This window comes from Cavia porcellus, unplaced genomic scaffold, assembly GCF_034190915.1.
Source record: "Cavia porcellus strain 051 isolate PalLab524CR breed Dunkin Hartley unplaced genomic scaffold, mCavPor4.1 scaffold_13, whole genome shotgun sequence".
NCBI lineage: Eukaryota > Metazoa > Chordata > Mammalia > Rodentia > Caviidae > Cavia > Cavia porcellus.
The window spans coordinates 54194741-54214753 of NW_026947496.1; the positions used below are offsets into that span (position 1 = coordinate 54194741).

The 20013-nt window shown below is 39.7% G+C and overlaps 1 protein-coding gene and 1 long non-coding RNA gene across 6 annotated transcripts in view; one reads left to right on the top strand and one right to left on the bottom strand.

Moving 5' to 3' along the window:
* Positions 1–20013, bottom strand: part of Foxp1 (forkhead box P1) — a 562135-nt gene that overhangs the window by 386527 nt on the left and 155595 nt on the right. The gene's annotated exons all lie outside the window — the stretch shown is intronic.
* On the top strand, positions 4947–17084 carry LOC134478578 (uncharacterized). The gene is made up of 3 exons (XR_010051333.1): positions 4947–5230; positions 9624–9844; positions 12598–17084. It is a non-coding gene; the product is annotated as an uncharacterized LOC134478578 (long non-coding RNA).

A 20013-nucleotide genomic window follows, 5' to 3' on the forward strand; every position in this document is an offset into this window, starting at 1 on the left:
TCTGTACAAATGGAAGACCTAAGTATGCTTAGATAATAAAGTTTGCCTAAAGCAAAAATATCACATTTCCAACTCTAGACTGAACCTAGTAAAGATTTCAATATCAAGAGTCAACTTTATTAACTTCCTCCAATTTAAAATTAGAAAGCCCTTTCTTACTGTCTTAACCACCCAAACTTAATGCTCCTACAGAAAGTGTTATGGTTTAGACACAGGCAGAAAAAGCCGTCCATCTAAACAAAGACCACCTTTCTCACCAAATAATAATGAGTGTAAGAATCTACCTATTGCTCCCCAATGACACAAGCGCACAGCAAATTCTCCCAGCCTCCGAAATGATTGATGTGATGTCGTTCCTTCCTTTCATCACTCCCTACCTTGTCTGGTTGCTGGTGAAAAACCAGGAAGCCACAGACACACACTTCGGTCTTTCGCCTGTGCGGGCCTCAATTCTCCAATGCCAGGTTGCTGCCAATGTCCTTGCAGCCAATGGTAAACAGGCCACAAGGTTCAAGTTAACTGCGGAGTGTTACTACACTGAACATCTGGTCATGAATGAACGGATTGCCCACTAACTCTCAGCATTGGGCAGCTGATGAAAAATTCAACATTTTCCTTGTTGGCACAGTTGTTTTGGAGAATTCTCTAGAGCTTCCTGAATTATATTAAGAAAATTTCACTGCAGCAATCTATATCTGTGAGAACAGCTGGTGTTGAAAGGGATCTGCTGCTCTCTCTCCGTGCTGGGGGACCTCATGTTGGATCAGGACACTTACTACATTTGTCCTTGAAAACTTAGCCTTCGCTTGGAGGCAGTGGGTAAATCAATTGATAGAAAAGGTACCTCACGGTTGCTGTATTCCACACACGTGAACTTCTTAATTCAGGGTAAAAAAATTGTTACCCCATCAAGAGGGCACCAAGATCAAAATAGTTTATGAGGAGGACCTGCCTCAGAATTTCTATTACCAAATATATCCAAATGCAAATCAAAACTGTAACTGGGCTCTGAAATCAGATTGGTCTTATCAGCAGTACACCTTTTCTAAAGATGTTTAGCAGGCAGTAACAGTCCTTTATGCAACTCAACTAGATGCAATGTGTCCAAACATTACTTTTCTTTAACCACATAACTGATTGAATTCAGCTAAGTCTTTTATGAAACCTAAGAGTAACACAATGAGTGCCAACCAGATGTCATAAGTTACGTGACGTTCGGCTTTGGAAGAGGTCACATTGACAGAGGCATACAGTAATGCTTAAGGAAAGAAATTCTCTAAAAATATACCAGCAGTGTTTAAAGAAATTAACTTGTTAATAGATATACATGATATATTATTATTCTTTTTTGTTAAAAAAAGGAAGTGGTAAACTTAAGTCAAGCTAAATTTAGGCTATTATCTATGCAGCATAAATTTCACTTCTGTGTATAAATGCTAACTTGCATATTTCTCCATGGTAACTAAACTATGATTAAAACAACAGTGAAACCAGCCTTTAAAGCCACCTGTTTAACTAGGAACAACCTAATTTACAAAAATACTTAAACTTTGGAAATTTCACGGGCATCCATATCATGCTTTTCCCAGTAGAAAGCTCACTTTTCCATGAACATATAATTGCAATGTACTTGGCCCAGGTCGTAATCATTCTTTTTTTTAACTAGTGTAATTTTTCATGTATTGTTCACTCTAATATAAGTGGTATTAAGATTATAAAGAATAAGACTCTAATAACTCTTTCCAAAAAGGAAGTTATTTTGCCGCTTAGAAAGGATTAATTTACTAGAAAGTGTCTTCACATTTTACAAAGAGAACTAATGAAAGAAATGAGAAAATTCCAAACTGAAATGACTATTTGAGATGGCAAGCCATATTCGAACTAATTTTTTTTTATTGAGATAGCCGTGTAATTTACTAATGAAGAAATGGGCTATTTTATTGGTGAAATTAAAGAAATAATTATAATATGTCCAAGAATAGTAAAAATGTATGTATAAGCAATATTTTCTTATTTAATTATAAAACATAAAAGTAGATTTGAATGTGAATCATTTTGAAACCTTAGAATTAGGTTTAAAATTTAAATACTGAAAACCCCTTGAAGTTGAAACATAATCATAATAGGTCAGAGGTTTGGTGTGAAAATCATGACTCATATGCATGACACATATTCAGAAGTGCCTCAAACTAAAACTTTATTATAATCAAAAATTGATCCTCGGGTTTTTTTTGTGTGTGTGTGTATATGTGTGTCTCTTGGTCTTCACATGATGTAATGTCTAAGGCCACATTTCACACTGTTAAGCAATGATGACTGTATAAAACTCATGATAAAAACTCATAAAATGTCACAATTTATAATTTTATGTATACTTGCCTATAATATCACATACCTTTAACTCAGTAGATGCTAATTAGATAACAATGGTATTACCATAATGTCTATAAAACCTGCCTTTAAAACTAAATTCTGTTAAAAAAATAAGTCTTTTCAAGCTGACGTAGTTGATTTCCAGGGTCATATTTAGAATAATTAGCACCATTGCTAGTAAATGTTATAATAAAACTAAAAAATGATTTCTAAGCAAAACACAAAATTCTCTAAAACTTAATGATAAAGTCTGACAGAATTCACAGACAATCTTCCCAAAGAACATTTATGTACTCAAAGAAGTGTTAAAATACAGAAATTCAGATTCTTTTCATCTATTTACATGGTGTCTGAAAATTAACCTTGGAAAACTGAACTAATGGACTCTCAGAGTTGAGTCGATCTTTTTATCTGGCACATTTAAATGTCCTGTTTGGCACAGAGTTTCTCAGAAGTCATGGAGACAAGACTCATCAAAAGCATCAACAAGGGGCTGGGGATTTAGCTCAGCGGCATAAGCGCCTGCCTTGCGAGCAGGCAGTCATGAGTTCGATCCCCGTACCAATACAAAGGAAAAAGACAAAAAAAAAAGCATCAACAATATGGCACCAATTTCTATAAGAGTTACTGGCTCCCCAAGATTAACATGTAAGTCCCCCACATCCACTAGGTTACCTCCAAGACATTCAGCAGCTGTTTTTGGAGATACAGGATTTGTATTTCATAAAAACAATTCTGTACCTCCTTTCTCAACACTAACAGTCAACTCTAATTGTAGTCTTGTCTAATTTCAAATCCAGCCCAGCTAAGAGACACAAGATCTAGGAGAGTAAATTCTATAGGTAGTGGCTACTTGTTTCTAGGTCTCACAGAAGGAAGTCGACCCGTTACCCGTGGTGTGAAAAAGCATCTTGGAATCATCTGGGAAACATAGAACTATATTCATCAGGAAATCTGCTTGTTAGGTTTCTACAAAGTATCTTTAATGGGTAAAAAGATGCATTTTTAAAATTATTTTTGTTAGGCAATAGATTATTAATAATATCTGCCTTATATCTGCATGTGATTACATATTCATCAGTCAGTTGCTACATGGCGTGAGTCATTTCATTACTGTACCTCTCTTGATCTAGCATAATCCATGCCAGTCATGCTCGTCTGCTTTCCCTCCTCCTGTCACATGACATCAAGCTTCTCAGCACTGGCAGTTCCAGGTCTGGAACACTTACATCCCAGCCTTCTCTGCTCCTCACCTGTCATTTACACCTCTGCTCACAAAGCTTCTTGAAGAAGCCTTACCAGGCTACCACATCAAGATGACCCAGGGATATTCTGAGTCACATTCTGTATTATTTCTCCACAGGGCATTTTTTTTCTAATACTATTCTTTGTGCTTGACTTCTTATCTGTATCCTACTGAAATATCAGTGACACAAGAGTATGGTCACTAGCAGTTTTGTTAACAGTTATATTTCTAGTACTTATACCACTGCCCAGTACACCAAGAAGTCTTCAGTAACTGCTGAGTGAATGAATGAATCACATCCCACATCATATGTAATATATCCTTCCTTCCCAGGAATGTGAAATCCTTTCATATGGTCAATGTTTTGCAACTTTCTATGTGAACTGGGAAGGGGCAGCTTTAATTATAAATCTCTGAACTGTATTAAAATGTATTTAAATGACATTAAGTAAGAGACATCTTTGAACCACTGGGAAACAGAAATGGGTTACAAAACACAGTTTGATTACACAAATTCTTTTCATGTTAATTACTCACCAACAGAAGGAAGGAAGCAGAGGAGAGTGAGCAATAGGGCCTTGGAAGGCAGATAGAGGAGTCAAGTCTGAGGGTTCAGCCTATCCTGAACTCAGCAGCAGCCTACAGACAAAAGCTTGAGTATAGATAGGCATGTAAGGGCATCAAAGTGTGACAAGAGTCCTCCAACTCCACAGGGAGCGACCACCACAAAGGGCAGAAAGCTCAATGTCAGGTAGAAACAAAAATCTGGTGACCAGCAGTTCCAACAAGACCTCACAGTGATTGAACACTCAAGTCTGAGCCAGGCTGGGGAAGCCCGTGTCATTTAATTCACACCTCAAGCCTAGGACACAGATACCTAATCACCTCCACATTCTAAATGAAAACTGGATTTGGAAAGATGAAGCAATATATCCAGTTGTGGAGCAAGATTTGAACCAGAAACCAGAACCAAAGCTTTAGCCCATATGCTGTGTCTCGTGGGACAGACTTACTATGATATACAAAAAAAGCCTTTAAGAACCTCAGTCGGGGACAATCAGGCCTGAGGCAACTACCTTCCAATGACACCACTTCTGGCTGGGAAAGGCGTATCAGTAAATTTTTAAAAGATTTTTTCAAAATAATTTTAAAAAACAGTTTTAAGACTTTCAAGACAACAGGAACAACAATATTAAACCAAGTATGGGTTCCTTCCAATCAGCAAGTCTGGTACAACTGGGCAGATCACACACCCATGAAGGCAGGCTTGGTTCTAAGTGTCTTATTTCTTTGAAACTTCACTCAATGCGTTTCAGTTTTACTCATCTCTTTGAGGTTCAATATATGAGTCACAAAGACTTTATTAAACGGAAGAGACAGCGTTGAGGAGGGGTGGAAGCCTTTGTCTTTCTGGCTTCATGTTTTCCACTGTGGAAGAAGAGGGGCCAGCCATCAAGTGGTGATCCCTGGAATTGCAAGACGCTGCCAAGGAGGAAAACTGCAATGGGAAGCGACCCATGTAACTGGACTCTAGAGCTTCAAACCCTAAATGAAGGAGGTGGCCCAGGAGCCGTCTAAACTGACCCATGTGGACAAACAGTTATAATTTGGGTAAGTTTCACCTGGGTACATTTTCTAATGCTCTTCAAGGGGTATCTAAATAAAGTTAGTATTCCATATGGGCCTTCTGATTCACTCCAATACTTTTTGAATGTATATTATGCATCAGACAATACAACAGGCTTTGGGGTTATAGTACTTGCCTTTCTGGAACTTATAGCATTAAACAAGTCACACGATGAATACATATACTATAACCACGAAGCATAGTGACCCAAAGCATGGCAGCCTTTATAAAGGTGATCAAGTTTACAGTACTGTGAGAGAAGAAAATAGGGAGACCTCATATTTTAGGCTCAGAGTACGAAAAAGTCACACTGTTACAACTATGCCCCCAAAGCTCTCACTGGTCTAAGAAAGTTAACCCAAAGAACATGCTATGTTGATACCTTTGACTTACACTATTTAAAGTAACTTTTGCATCCACAGTGGCAAAGGCAGGAAAGTTTCTATGTCTAGGTAGTTTCAGGCCCCATACTACATTCTCTATAATATAAGTATCTTCTTACAACACAGTTCAGAGCAGCAAAGCAAGGAGGAGGAAAGGCACAAGGATGGAGGAAGGAAAGAACAGAGAAGGAAAAGGGAGGGGAGGGGAGGGAAGGGAAGGAAGAGAAGGGAAGGGCAGAGAAGGAAAGGGAAGGGAAGGGAAGGGAAGGGAAGGGAAAGGAAGGGAGGGGAAGGAAAGGAAGGGAGGGAAGGGAAGGACAGGGGAGGGGAGGGGAGGGAAGGAAATGGAAGGGCAGGGCAGGAAAAAAGAGGAGAAGTGGGTGCAGATGACTTTTACCTTCTGACTATGGACCAATGAGCTTAAAATACAACATTTCTACATCTTTTAAGCCCTCATAGCATCTAGCCCTCAAGGGTCTTAACATTATTTTAACAAAGCTTTGTGTGTGCAAATAACACTAAAATCAGAAATTGTGCCTCTTTCTTTGGAAGCATCTATCTAATCTGACTATTTATATGTGGGCAATACGTACATCAAGAGTACTTAAGTAATATCTTGCCTCCGCTTGCTTCTGATTTCTTTGAATTCTCATATTAACCTCTCTCATTTAAAAACAAAAAGCAGTTGCTGGGATTTTCCCTCTTCGAAACTTGACAGACACATAAGATATTTCAGTTCTCGCTATGAAGTGCGAAGCAAATTGAAAATATCACCAGCACTTTAGTCTCATTAGTTTCCTTTAAACACCTCCTTTGCTGGTATAAGCTAATGTGAACCTTTCTCACCCTGCTGAAATTCCAACATAAAACTTGTACACAACAATAAAACATGTGGCTCGTGTGTCATGCCTCCATGAGCAACTGTGTCACGCATACCGAGAGCCATGGGCTGGGTGTGCAGACTGATTTTGCTCCCGTTTCACATCACTCAATCGAGCCTGCTGTAGAAAAGCTTTTAACAACCACATCTGGCCTTCAATAAATCACAGCACTTTGTCTTCCTGCCAAAACTCCTCCTTTATCTAACTTACATCTTCATGATGAGATAGGAAATCACGCATTATGGTGGTGACAAACAATTGTAATTATGTCATTAGTAGCCATTTAGTCTACAAAGGTGCTCAGAAAGGAAATATAATGCACAATAAGAAATATAGGATAATACATTGATCACAGTTCTAATCTGCTTTTACTTCATGAGTGTAAAAAGCTGGCATAATTCTTGGGCACAGCAGGCAGTAATGGCATACTACTTTATGAACTATACAGCTATTTTATTCCCCTATCTACTTAAAAATAAAAAAGCATTTAATAGCTTGATTTAGACATAAAAGTTATTTGTGATGCCTCGTTGATTATAATATTTATCTTTCAACAGTTAGTAGAAGTGACTTTTTGTGTTAGGAAAGAAACTTGAAGTATTTGAGTTTAGAAAACTTAACTACAATATATGCATGTATGTGTGTACATACACACATGTATATATGTGTGTATATGTGTAGGAGTATGTAGAGGTAATTATACACATGTACACACAAACATGTACCTATTCCAAAAGGAATCAAACAACTTCACAATATGATACTTTTTTTTTCTGGTACTGAGATCGAACTCACGACCATCTGCTTGCAAGGCAGGTGCTTATGCTGCTGAACTAAATACCCAGGTCCACTATGATACACTTTCTAAAAGGATCCTACACAGTGAAAAAATGGTTACAAAGTACAAAATTTAAGAAAAGGTGATTATCCTTAAAGGAAAAAGGAAATGCCCTTTATGCAACCACTTGCCCCGCACAATAGAGAAATAAACTCAAGCAGGGCTCAATGCAACTATTTGCATATTTTTACAGTCCTAAAGCCCTATCCATTTCTCCAAAGTTCATAAAATTGAAAGCCTGATGCCACAAAGACCACAGCTTAACGCTCACCTGCCCCAAGGCAAGCCTGGCCACCTGCAAGAGGTCAGGAAGCAGTGACGGTAGCCCCCGGCCTTCTGAGATGGGCACATTGAAGTCGCTCTGACCATGTCTCAGTGATGGAGATCTGACACCAAGATGTGTAAGCACCACTAATCAGAGGCCATGCAGCCCAAGCAAAGTGGGGCAGAGCCACTGTGTACAGCACTTCTGGAAGTCACTGCCCTCCATGCTGCACGCACACCTGTCACTGGGCCATCTCCACAGGAGCGACAACGGGTTCCAAACAGCCCTGGAAGATTCCCCTATTTGATAGCTGGCCAAATATCTAGCACATGTCTACCTGTTAATTCAAGATGATTAAGATGAGCACAGTGACAAAAAGCTGAAATAACTGAAAACATTGATACTAAATCTCAGTAATGCAAAAATTATCATCAGTATTCCACATATATAACCCTTTAAAAATACACAAAAAAATTTCACTTCTCACCTCACACAGAACAATGCAAGTTTTCCTAGAAGGATTTGGCAGTTGAATTTACTCTTCAAAAAAAAAAAAAAAAAGAAAAATGTTTTTTGAGCCAGGCAAGTGGCCACATAGTTATAATCTTAGCACTCTAGAAGCTGGGGCAGGAGATTAAAAATTTGGACACAGCCTGGGCAACTTAGCAGTTTGGTAAAGTCCTCTTACAACAAAAAATAAAAAGGGCCAAAGCCCTGGGTTCAATGCCAAAGCCTTGGGTTCGATTCTAGTACAAAAAAAGAAAGACAATGAGAGGTACATGAAATATTAAGAATATGTCATCAATACTGAGATAAATCTTGTGAATATCATTACTTGGCCATGGTTGGCATGATGGCAATGAAACTATTTCAAAATTTTCTTGACTTTGATCTAAAACCCGGGTGGCTAATTGGATTGAGTGTTTATAAGGCACACATTTCCTCTGTTTTATTAATTTATGTACAATTATTATTTCAGTTTTACTTTTATCAGAATACAGAATTTATGATTTTCAATAGATGCTTAAGGAGAAAACCAAGTATTTTTTCTCCCAGAGGTTTTGTTCATAAAAAGAAGAAACTCTCCTGCACAAGGGTCACACACAGGCAATCACAGAAGCCCCTTCCCAGCTTTTCAACCTATGTGGGTAGGAACTAGAAAGTGTTTATGACATTCAAAAACAGAACATAAACTTATAGTAGTGAACAGAGGCTTCAGGAGAACACACAAGTGGAGGGAAATCTGAATTTCACAAAAAAACTGAAGCCTCTTCAGCTAAACTTGCCTGGCTGGGGCTGGGGATTTAGCTCAGCGGCATAAGCGCCTGCTTTGCAAGCAGGCAGTCATGAGTTCAATCCCTGGTACCTATAAAAAAATGAAAAAGACAAAAAAAAAAAAAAATATATATATATATATATATATATATATAAAAACTTGCCTGGCTGCTAACTAGCTTGATCTGACAGTCTGACAGTCACGGTCTGCCTCATGTCCAAGCATGAGGCCTTTAGCACTGGACCCCCATTCCAAAAAGTATGACATTTAGAATTATTTTCTAAGAGAAACTTACCTGAAACCCATATTCCTATCCAGTTACATACAAAAGACACTGTACTCACATCAGTATTATCTTTATTTATCAACTGTTGCACTGGGCAGTAGCAGTTCAAAAGTTCACAAAGGTTTTCAAAAATAAACCTACATAGAAAACAGGCACCCATTCCTATTCAGAACTTACATTCTCGTGCTTGCCAGCATCTCTAGATAGTAGATCAAGAGAAAGGATAAAAGCTAGCAAGGGAGACAGCTGCCAGGGAGGGCATCAGTTGGTGTGAATGGCATTTCTCATACTGACAGAAAAGCCATCTTGTCAGGCTGAGGAGGGACTGGCCTACACATCATACCTCAGAATAAAGCACAGCAGCTCAAAGCCTCCCTCACTGGCACAGCCTTCCCTCCTCAGGCTGCTCATGTTTTCCCCTCTTTTATTCTATTTTTATTGGCTGTAGCTTCGCGCATCCTTCACTGGGCTTCTGTGAGCCACTTTGGAGTGACGGTGGAGGGGGCACAAAGACATGTGCGTGTCAACAGGTTTGCACTAAATTGCTCGGGCTTTTCTCAAACTTGTGATTCACCTGCCTCCGCCTGCTGAGTAGCTGGGATTACAGGTGCATACATCCTCTCCATCTCATGAGGCAGCAGGCTCTGAACTGAGGATCAACAGATCTTCGTGAGTACATTAAACTGTTCTACAGCAATTCTATTTCTTGGCATGTAGTCTAAAGAAATGTTGGTGTTTTCCAAATATGCTTATTTTAGTAAAAATATAAAGATACATGTCCATCCTTCATGGAATAAGTAAGTACAATTCATTGTCAAAGGACAGATGAAAGACCCCAAATTCCTGATGGTGTTTAATTCCAAGGAATGAAAAAAGAAAAGTTAAGGAGACTCTTACAACTAAAATGTTCTATACCTTTTAAATGCATCTAGAGCCAAAAAGGACAAAATATAACAACTGTTTCTTTAGGACAGAGGAAATACAGATGGCAGCTAATCCTTGTATCTTAACTTTTACATATGTTGGACTCTCTACCCATCCTATGTCCTGCCATCTTAATTCTGAAAATCATTCAATCGACTAGGTTGTGTGTGTACGTGTGTGTGTGTGTGTGTGTGTGTGTGTACACGCGTGCGCACGTGCGCGTGGGCACTCACACACATATATTTATGTTACTAGGGATTGTACCCAGGTCCTTTCCATTCAGTCCATTTCCAATCATTTTCCTATTTTGAAAAAGGATCTTGTGAAATCTTGAATACTGAGCTAAAACTTGAGATCCTCTTGCCTCAGGTCCCAGAGTGCTGAGATGACATGCATGCACCACCATACCCAGCTCAGCCAAGGGTCTTCACTAGATAAGAGATCTGTATTAAACTAAGCCCAACTAGTTTCTCAAAACAGCAAATTTTTCCTTCTGTCACTTTTAGTTTCTGTAGTGAGCATGAGCGCATGATGTAACGAACGCCTACCTGGATCTCCACATGAGAAAAGGCACTGTTAACACACACACCTGGTTCAATGCTGTCGGCCTTTATGTTGATGACTAGGTGGGTAAGGGTTGAACAAATAGGCCTCACAAATAGGAGGGGACCAGTTCAAGATCGGATGCAGAGGAGGCGGGGATCCTGTACGGCCTGCTTTTATAGGAAAGAAGCTCTTCTCACTTATAAAGGTAAAGGACGCAAAAAAATAATAGAATCCCAAGGAGGACAAAAATGCCCATGAAAATGGATGCTATGAGAAGGACAGAGTATTTCCAAAACAAATTCAATTTTGATATTTGCTCATAGTGACAATGACAGCAGCGGTGGCAGAAAATATATTTCTAAGACAAATGAAACTTGTGACAATGGTCTACAGATAACTATGGCAAAGAGAGGATGGGAGATGGGCCCCTTGGGGTACTGGGGCTATTTCTTTTGGAAAGGGGACTTGGTGGTTAGTTCTCACATTGTTAACTCATTTCCTAAGAATTACGGTCAAAGCACAGATTTTCTTAGTGACACTTGACCAGGTTTCTAAAAATGTTGTACAAAGGCCATTAAGAGAAAAAAGAAACATAATTGTTGACTTTAAATATGCAGGCAAAAGTCACAGTAAATAACAATAATTTGCTTGGAATATTGTTCCATACAGCATTTCACAGAAATCCAGCATACAATTTGTGGGAAAGTGCAGGCAAATTAATTGTATACTTTCACCTTTTCTTCTGAACTCAGGTATGAGAAGAATAACACTTTACCCCACGCCGAGAAACCCCATAGGCTGCATAGGGTTTTGAAAAGAAACTAATCAATAGTATCAACTGAACCCGAGATTAGATTAAACGGCAGACAGAGGCAAACAGCCTATAACTGTTAAGAATCATCATTCCCGCGGCTTTCAACCCCCTTTTCCCTGACGGCAGGCAACAGGGCAATGTGGTTTATCGTGCAGAGACTGAATCTGGTAGGAAATGCCACCCCCAGCCCAAGGATTGACATCGACTGCAGTGTGTGAAATACCACTACGGTGCCTCATAAGCTAGCTCCTACAACCCTGCATAACTGTCTGCCGTGGAAGTCTCCCCAGAGTCCAGGAGAAAGACCCCTGTGTGGCCCAAACCGGAAGTGAGACTCAGGTTCAGGTCTTGACTCCCATGCTTGTTACCTGCACATGAGTGTTCACCTTGCCTGAGGGCCACCATCCTCCAGTATAAAACAGGTATAATAAGCCAGCCCTGAAGGCAGTTGTGAATGAAGGCATCTGAATTGTCCAGGCTGTGCTTACCTTATCAGGTAGCCATGTGCTGTACCTCCAAACCATCACCACAAGAATGGTCAATCACTACCAATTATTGACCAATTACCATGCCAGACAGACATGCTCCCTTTCACATCTCCTGATTGTGCACTCCGTTTTACAAAGGGAAAACTGAAGCTAAGAAAATAACTTGCCCACACAGATGGCGGGGCCTGCACAGATACTGAGAAGCCAAGTGTGTCTAAAGTCAAACTTCAGCCCTGGGGCTGGGGATTTAGCTCAGCAGCATAAGCGCCTGCCTTCAAGCAGGCAGTCGTGAATTCGATCCCTGGTACCGATAAAAATGAGAAAGACAATAAAAAAAACTTCAGCCCTAAACTTGTGCTCCATGTCCCCTGCTGCCCACTACAATCCCTGGAGGATCTTACAAAATTCTGATCTTCAGGCCATTCTCCAGGCCAATTAAACTGGAACTTCTGGGGTTGAGGATCCAGGTGGCAGTACTTTGTACAGCTTTCCCAGTGATTTTGACATGTAGCAGTGTTTGAGAAGAACCGTATTAAACACCACACAAAACCAGAAATGTGGTCCTAACAGGAGGTATTTGTTTCTCCTTGCTGCTCTAACAAATTATCAAACTTAACAGTCTAAACAAACACTCTTTTTTTGTCTTACAGTCCTGGAGATTATATGATGGATCTTGGTGGATTCAAATCAGGCCAGTGATCTTTCCAGGAAAGAATCTATTTCTTCATTTTTCCCAGCACCTAGAGGCTGCCCACATTCCTCAACCCATCACTCCATTTTCAAAGCCAACCGCAGTGGGTCCAGCCAACCATGCCTCCATCTCTTTGGTTCTCTCTCTTCAATCCTTTTTTACTCTTAACGACTCTTCTGATTCTACTGAGCCTGTTCAGATAATCCAGGATGAGCTGCCTTTCTCAAGGTCATGTAACAAACAACCTGAACTGCATCTGCAACCTTATTTCTCCTTTACCAAGGTACATAGCACATTGCAGGTTTCATGGATGAGGACAGAGACTCACCACACCTGAAAATTCTGCCGCCATATCAGAATCATAGACAGAGTGACATTCAAAAAGTGTTCCAAAGTGGATCTCAGTATTTGAGCCTCCTGTTTGCTTTACAGTCTAGTTGGAAGTATTTTATTTTACATGACGCTTCAGGTACCAAGCATAGTACTATGTGTGTAGGCTTTCAGCATATGTCTGTAGAAGAAAGAAAAGACCTCATGCTTCTCCTACCTTAATATTTATACCCAACCCACCATCATGCTCAATAATGAGAGATACATGGTGGTGTTTCTAGTTGGACAATCCCATGATAAATTTCTGCTTGATTCTAAATGCAGCCAACTCTGCTCTGGCATTAGAATGACAGGCCACTCATTCTCCCCCAGCACACAGAAGCCTGCATCTAATTTTGCAAGAGCTTGCAAGTAATATGTCCTCTAACTTGAATTTTATTTGCCAGTGGCCACCACAAAAACAAATTACTTTTGGTAGGGTGTTTTTCATTCGGCTTGTATATTGGGTTGTTTTTCTGAGTTCGGCGGGGGTGGAGGGGACACTTACTTTATAAAAAAAAATCATGCTTCTAATCCTTAAAAAGACTAAAATAGTTTCATCCTTTCATAACCTGTCATCACGCATGTTTTTCTAAAATTAAACACATATGGCTCAAGCCAGAGTTACATTATGCACCATATTATGTAATTATCTTTTCAATTTATTACTCCTCAAAATAGAAAAAGATTAGTCCATGTTTCTTAAGTCTGAGTAAACATATGGCCCGAGGATTGTAAATGACATCCTATCTTTAAAAGAAGTTCCAAGACTAAACAACATACAATACTGCCTTTGGAAAGGCCATATGTGGTATCAGGGTTGTGAGATATAGAACTGTGTATGTGTGTATGTCTCGTCTGTATGTGTGTGTGAGTGTGTGTGTGTGTATACTTTTTTTTTTTTTTGCTTTCTGGCCATGTCTTTGATGCTGTGAAATATTCCTGCTAGCAGATCATAAACAGCACAAAAATAAAAACCAAAAAACAAAAAAAATCTGCATTTCAACGCTTCCTATTAGCCTTGCGCACTTGGGTCCCGTTTAATCCGTAAGAAAACCTCTCCCATAATGTGGGTGTCTGAAAAAGAATTATCTGTATCTTCAAGACTCAGGGCCTTTGTGCTACTCCCCCAGCAACCTGTGGACATTCACGCTTCATGTTACCTGATGATTTCAGACCTCCTTTGAGACCCTCTGCTGGATCACTGCTCCTTTTCTTGCTCACTGGGGAAAAAGAGCAGTCAAGTGGGGAACCGTGTGGCTGCCAAGGCCTCCCTTCCCTACAACTACCTACATTAACCAGGATCCTGGAGGCCCCTAGCAGTGCAGAGCGCAGTTATGGGTCTGACAACATTCCCATTATTGGAACCTTTCTTCAGAGGGGGTTACGACTAAGGCTTTTAATTTGCAACAGGCGGAAATTTTTGCATAAGGCTGCCAAGCATAAAGGAAATATTTCGGAGGCAATTCAAACTCAAATTAGGTTAATTGTTTATTCCACATTGAGGGATACCAGAAATGAAATGCTATGAGTGGCCTTCTGATACCTTTATGCTCCCTAGAATAAGAAAGGATAGTTTTTAAAAATGTGTTTTAAAAGTGAGCAAGTTGAAAACCAGCTGATCAGGTTTGCAGCATGGGACTGTTACCATGAGTAATATTCACAAGGTTTTCAATAATACATTGTATTATGCAGGTCCAGCAAGAAACTGCACATCTCAGGAGACTTTCTCAAGAAAATATAATTTCCAGGGGCTGGGGATTTAGCTCAGCGACATAAGCGCCTGCCTTGCATGCAGGCAGTTGTGAATTCGATCCCCGGTACCGATAAAAAAGAAAAAGACCAAAAAAAAAAAAAAAAAAAAAAAAGAAAGAAAATATAATTTCCAATGGGTCAATACCAACAATTTGCAATGCTGTTTCAAAGCAAAATTTAAGAGTGGAGCATCTGATAACATTTTACTGACTAAAGTGGAACCTTTCCAATGAGATACGAAAGCAATTCAAGTTGATACTTAGAGATCATAAAGGCAATGTTCCTACCAGTTCTAAGTCAGTAACCAGAGCTGTGGAGACCATACGGTCACCCATCCTAAGCATTCCACAGGAGACACCTACAACCTGCTTTCTGCTCCCTCGGATGAGACTGCAGTTCGACAGAAAACAACTGCTAAGCAGGCTACAAAAAGACAGAATACAGGCAGAACTGATGAACACATCTTTGGGATGGCATCTTATAAACCTTTATAGAGTCTCTGGAACCAGAAATGCAAGTTTAGGTTATCTGGCACTTCTATCTCAATATTCTCCAGGGAAATCTGTGGCACTCTGATCCGGAAGGAATTGGTAATTGCAGATTATTACAAATGACAGGAGTTTCTGTTTGATGAGCAGGCTCTCACCACAGGATCTCTATACTTGTCATTCCCTTCCAGAATGTTCTTCCCTCAAATGCCTCATGGACCACTCAGATTCGTCTCGTTTTTCCTTACTATTCCTAAGTAAAAGTAGTATATTCCCTGTAATCTACATTTTTTTACCCAGATCTTTTCTCCTCATCACTTACTCTGATGAGACCCATCATATATAGTGCTTGATTTCTGTCTCTCCTGTTAGGATGTAAACACCACGAGAGCAGGCAGTGGTGCTCTCCACTGCTCTGTGCCCAGTTGTACAAAGTAGGACTGGGATGTAAGCAGCACCGAGTGAACAAGCAATAAGGTGATTTAATAAGAGAATGAATGTGTTACTCCTCAACCTCTGCATTCTTCACAGCACGCAAGAAGCTGAAGCAGGGTGAACTGTGCAGAACTCTGTGACTACTGTAAGGCTCTCTGATCTTTCTAATGAAAAGAAGCTTGAATTCAAGTTACTCACCTTGGGGAATGAATGAACATCTCAGGCTGTTCTAAAGTCAACAGTCAAAAACTTTAAAACAAAACAAAACGTGAAAACCAGAAACAAACCAAAACCCCTTTAAACTAAAAGCAATCCAGCCCAAGAGTCAGGCGTTCTAACTCAGGTCCGACTGCACTAACTCATGACTCAGGTTCCATCTCCAAAATCCGCGTGGCCAGGTAAGCTTTTTCACTCCCATCTGTTATCTCAGCACCTCCACCTGTCAAATATGGTAAACAACAGAACTTCTCACTTGGGGTTCTGAGAGCCACACAATAAGGTACCTAAAAACAGCACGGTGTTTGGCACTAAAGAATACTCACTAGAGTGTGCTTAAAATTTACATGCCATTTCAGAAATGTGAATAATTAAGAAACTAAAAAGGCAGCTTTGGAATACTGTTGATAGTAAGACAGTTCTTGCTAAATTAACTACCCACAATTTTTCAAAAAGGGAATAGGTATCTTTCTTTGTATTTGTGTGGATTATGTACAGATCCCCCCACCCAAGCTACAGATATCTGAATCTATAAATGCTCAAGTCTCATATAAAGTGGAATATTCACATATTACTCACACACATCCTCCTGCACACTTTAAATCACTTCTAGATGATTTCTCATATCTACTACAATGTAAATGTTGTATCAACAATTTTTATACTGTACTGTTTAAGGAATAACAACCAGAGAAAAGCTCTGTATGTATTCAGTACCCTCACAATTTTCTCCAAGCAGTTGAATACTTTTTGATATACGGTTTGTTGGATCTAAAGATATGGAACCCATGCATATACAGCGCTGACTGTAAAAAGTTTGTTTTCACAGGTGAGCTACTTACAGCATTTATAGATTTCAGATGATATATTATTTTGTTTTCAAAATTTTTGCAACCCAAGAAATAACGATATGTTTCATTATTCCTGATGCAACTTTAATTACTCACAAGAGGTAGTGACTGATTCCCACACCAAAAGATGCATCCTGTGCTTATGCAATAAACCGGGCATATAGGAGGTTTTAAATTTGCCCATGCACATCTAGTCCATGTTTCATGTGCCTTCCAAAGGAATTATGAAACAAATGCCAAACACTACTTAATACATTTTTAAAATTTTTTTTCCCAAACACAGATTTTGTGTTTCTGATATATCTGAGGCATGAAAGACTCAGGATTTCAACTAGGACGCACTTTGCTCTATCACACCTTACTGTCCAAAGTTGAAAGACTCTTGCTACTTGTGTCCTTTATATAAAAAATGTAGCAAATGTCTTCTTCCCAGAACAAATCTTTTTATATGATTTCCTAAGAAAATCTGGTATTTGCCTACGTTCCTACCTCCTGCTCATGTTGAAAGCCTATCAGAAGTACACCTTACATGTGGCCTCATACTTGTGGTTGTAAGGACAGACCAACCTTTGCTTCTGAGAGATACATATTACTACAGTTTCCTTTAGGGGCTCCAGTGTTAGACATGTGCAAAGATGTAATAGAATTAATCCACTCAGAGGACAACAACATGATTTTAAATCCACATATTTTAAGTATCTTTGGTTACATTCCACTATCACACAACACAGGATGTCTACTAAGTGGTAATCCCTTACTCTGAAGCTGTTATAATTCCCATTCAGAGTGGACAAACCTGTCTTGGAATCACACACCAGGCCAAATGGCCTTTTCACTGTATTTTCTGACTGTCCAATGTGAGTAACTAGCAGGCAAGTCTCTTACAGTAAATAGCCAGTGAAAGCAGCATCTATGAAGACCTCCTCCAGAGCAGTGAAAGAAGCCAGTACCACCAGCTTCTGAAAGCAGAAGCCCCAATTCCAAGACTGCTCCTGCATTTGCAGCACTGACCTTGGGCAGTTCACTTCATTTCAATAAGCCCGAGTTTCTTCACCGATAAATAGTAGGAACCCCAACATCTGCCATCACTGGGAGTGGCAATAGCAGTTAGATAACGTATGTTAGAATACAGGATGATGACTGATCAAGAAAACCCAACAGTTGCAAAAATAATTAGGAATGTCATTATTTCTTCAGGAAAAAAGTGCTTCTCTACAAAGGAGATGGTATCTTGCCCTCTGGCTCTCAGCTCCTCCTACAATCTTCATCATGACTTCTGTTTTCTGAACTAATACTTCTTCTTATTTAGAAGTCTATTCACCAGGAGAGCAGCCAGCATGGCATAGCGGACTGAAGAGACCTAGACTTTGTTTTTTCGATTAGGCACCTTTGGGCAAGTTATTCAGAATCTCTCAGCCTGATGTGCCTTACCTGGAACTCTAGGAGGGCTCAAAAATCACTATCATCCCCCTACCTTCTGCAGTGCCTTCTGCAGGCACAGGGCTCACAGGGTGGGGCGAAGAACAAGTTTATAGGACAGAAATACCTGCCACATCCAGGGGCACATTCTGATCAAAGGGGCCCCAATGATTTTTCTGCCTTGATCTCAGGTTATGACTCTGCTAAGGAGGTAAAACAACACAGTGTTCTGCCCTATGTGTGCCAGACCAAGGCCTACAACACCAAGCCAAGGCCAACCACAAACGGGGCCCCAGTGAGCCCACCCATCCTTTGAAGTGACTGTTAACACAGAGGGATATGCCATCCTGAACACCTTAAAATGATGCAACCAAGCGCTCTCTTTGAGTAAGCAGACACAAAGAGCACAGAAAGAAAGGGCCTTCACCCAGAAGTTGTGGTTCTAAGCAAGACAGGGCTCATCCTTTTCATCTTAGAACTCCTGCACCTGCCACCTTCTTACCCAGTACCGGGGCACCACCATAACTCACTGTGTACATAATTTTAAAAAATAGACAAGGGAGAATAAACACGTTGGAGGTTGAATATGTTTGTCTGATTAAAAATATTGTCCTGCTTATTATAGGCTAACTGGCTGCAGAATTAATGTGCCACCTGTGCACATACTTAGGAACAATAAAAATGAAACTAAGAATTTCAATAGATGTTTTGTTCCAGGACATAGAAGAATGACTGTCCAAATTCACAAAAGGGCACCATCTTGTGAAAACACACAGAGATAGAGGACAGAAACAAATAAACAAAATCAACACAAATAGCCTAAAGGTCAAAACCAGTAAGGTACTGTCTGAATAAATGGTATCAGGATATACTGCGTTATTGTCATGATACTGCTATGATACATTTAAATTTTATCAATACAACAAAATGGTGTGTGTGTGTGTTGTGTGTGTGTTACTGTACATACACACACAGTACATTCACTACTTATTTAATTTCTATCTTCTTATCCCTCACCAGATTTTTCCTCTAACATTTTTTACAATAATGTTCAAACATCTAGACAAGCTGAAAGGATTATCCATTTAACACTTACACACAAATCTTGATTCTATCAGTTAACATCTTGCTCTATTTATCTTACCTATCTCTACCCATCTCTTTTGGGTTTCAATGCATATAAGTTCTGTAATATATTTTTAAAGGAAAACATTAACTACCCAGCAGCATGTACAGTATGACCTCACTTATAAAAATATATATGGGTGTGTGTACACATGCCCAGAACTAACAATAGAAGGAAATACCACAAAATGTTACTAAAACCATTTTTATATCTTCTTTTCCCCTCATGACCTATATACACTTTTTTTTTGTGTTTTGCTTTTCTTTTTTTGGGCCAGTAAGGGAAGGAGGCAGAACAAGAGAAGGAATTGAAGTTGGACAGGAGAGGTATAGAGCAGAAAAAAATCTTCAAAACACATCCCTTCCTGAGTTTTGGTGGCTCTGGAAGAAGCTATGTCGTATGATCGAAGTGATGGGTATTTGTATTTAAAAATTTATTACAGTAAAAGACACATTCATTGCCATTAATGGACCTCAAAATAATTGTCTCGGCTTCAAACGCACTTCTCCCCTCATCTTTGGAACTTTCTGAAGTCCACTTTTGTAAGTGATTTTATGAGGTATGATGATCAAAATTAAGGTGTATGTTGCTGTGAAATGTCATCCAACAGAAATGTGAACTTGTACAACTCCACACTGCACCCTCATCTACCCTGCTGACGAGGTCTGCCATGACAGACTTCTGCCTCTTCCCCAAAGTCAAAAGGACCGTAAGTG